The sequence below is a fragment of the Homalodisca vitripennis genome, chromosome 5 (genome assembly GCF_021130785.1).
Source record: "Homalodisca vitripennis isolate AUS2020 chromosome 5, UT_GWSS_2.1, whole genome shotgun sequence".
Classification (NCBI taxonomy): domain Eukaryota; kingdom Metazoa; phylum Arthropoda; class Insecta; order Hemiptera; family Cicadellidae; genus Homalodisca; species Homalodisca vitripennis.
Window position 1 is genome coordinate 57,559,317 of NC_060211.1, and position 2,465 is coordinate 57,561,781.

At 26.5% G+C, this 2,465-nt stretch overlaps 1 non-coding gene across 1 annotated transcript; it reads left to right on the forward strand.

Moving 5' to 3' along the window:
• Positions 1-207: 207 nt before the first annotated feature.
• Positions 208-291, forward strand: Trnal-uaa. Its single transcript has one exon. It is a non-coding gene; the product is annotated as a tRNA-Leu (tRNA).
• The last annotated feature ends 2,174 nt before the right edge of the window (positions 292-2,465 follow it).

The following is a 2,465-nucleotide window of genomic DNA, read 5'->3' on the forward strand; positions in this document are numbered from 1 at the left end:
AGATCCTACTAAATACGAACTACACCTTAGCTGTTTCTCAATGATTATCTATTCAACGTTACAACATATCACTATAATTGATATTTACGATAATTTATTTCGAGTAGGCAACGTTAACATTTCCAGATAACTGAAAAGGGCCTCCCAAGCTTACTATTATCTAGTATGTCTGTTTGAAGTATGATTATTTCGTGAGGCGACATACAAGTCAGGTTGGCCGAGTGGTCTAAGGCGCCAGATTTAAGCTCTGGTTCCCAATTGGGAGCGTGGGTTCGAACCCCACACCTGACACAATCTTTTTGCAACCACGACAACTATTTTGGATAGTGTCAACTCATTTTTATAAAATTTATTTAATATTAATATTTATTTTGTAAATATATGTTTTCAAAATAATCTTAGATGTCTTAATATAATTATTTTATTCACAGATATTGTTAAATATTATTGTGTTATGTTTCAAAACATTAAGTTGTAAAAGCAATGTTAGACCCTAATCTCAAATTCTACTTTATAAAAATGTAAGTAACATTATTTTTAAAACTTATTGTTTTTCTTTTTTTTTAATTTGATTAAAACATTTTGCTTTTTAATAATTATATAATATTTTTCTAAATGTTTATGAGCATAAAAAATAATAAAACATGCAATAAACCAAAACTAAAATGTTTAATTCTACTGGTAAGTAATATAGTTAGGTATTTATTACCTTACTACAATTACTACAATCATAATCAGTTGATGTAAATTTAATGAAGAGTGTTCAAAATTTAACAATGGATTCTTATCAGTCTATTCTATTTAGTATTTTCCAAAGTTACAGTAGTTTGATTTACTATTTCAATGTGAAGAAAAATAAATGTTCTACAAATTGGCCCAAATTATACTATTAGTAATATTTTAATAAACACAATACGGACAACACCACAAACTGCCCATAAAAACATTATTTATGCTGATGCAGTTAAAGAAAATTAATTTTAAACTTAATTATTTGTTCCCTAAGCTATGAACTCTAAAACAGTAGTAACATAAAGTAGAGAAGTAGAGTAAAATTAATGTTAGTAACTGTAGACCATTATTAGGTCTAAATTTTAAATTTTATTGACAGAAAAATTAACAAACTGTGACACAACAATCCAGTTTTAAAATAAAATGAAGAGTAGAAATTGAACACATTTCTTTCATAAAAGAAAATAAAATGCCTGTTTAACGAAAATAATTATATTTAGTTTTATTATGCTGCGAGCCAGAATGGATTTATTCAAATTTTGATTTAGAAATTCAATATTTTATACTCTTAAACATAAAAGCTGTTGAAGAATGGTTCTGAAATTGTATTTATCCTATTGTAGTATTAATATTAAATATTAAGTAAAAACAAGTCTTTGAGATAGTGTTGAAATTCAAAAATGTTATTGCCAAGCATTTATTTAGAACGAAAAATTAAAAATGTCAAAGTAACAATAATACACAGAACTAACAATATCCATGTCATCCTAATAATATTAAAAATGCGAAAGTACCTTTGTTTGTTTGCTTTGTTTGAACCAATTGTACTGAAATTTTACACAGACATTCTTACGGTTCCTGGAATGAATACAGGCCTATTCTTATTTCGAAATTCCATTCATGCTACACCCCACTGGTTTTTAAAGCAGAGAAAATCTAATATTGGTCTCTAAAGTTGTGTAATATTATTAACCTAAATTACTAGTCTTTTGACAGAAGTAGGCTTCTCAGGGCTGTGTTTATATATATATATATATATATATATATATATATATTCTGGCTCGGGAATGAGGCAAAATCAGCTATGGAACAAAATTTAAAAAGATCAGAGTAAATTAATATGACCATAAATATACACTTTTTAATATATGTTCATGGTCGTGGAAAGAAGAAAAATTCTACATTTCTGTCAAAAAATATAAAATATAATTGAATAGAACCAGAAGTGTTCATACAAGGTCAACACCTATGAAACTGTGTGCGAAACTGCGGGTTACTGCTAGTAACTTATATACATTTAAAATATATAATTAAAATATTAATTAGAAAAAAACTACAACTAGTTAACACTATAAAAATATTATAAACTACACGTGACTTGCCAAGGTAAAGTAACCTAGGTGAAAATAAGGTAGGATGTTTGGTAAAAAATTTATTGTATACGTTAAAAATTGACTCAGTTATGAATTATTTGATAAGTTTGCTGTAAAAAGTGCATTAATGGGAAAAAGTAATTGAACATTTACTTTGGTTATTCTTCTCTAAAGGATAAAGACTCCATAAAACACCAAATATTATACACCATTGTTTCAGGATTTAATCTAGTTTTTATTTCTTTTTGTTCTTAAAAAATTAAAACCTGCCTAACTTTGAATTTAAGAAAATGTAAAAAATAGAAAACCGTTGAAATTAAAGAAAGAAAACAGTTTATTTTAAATATACTGATGTAGGCT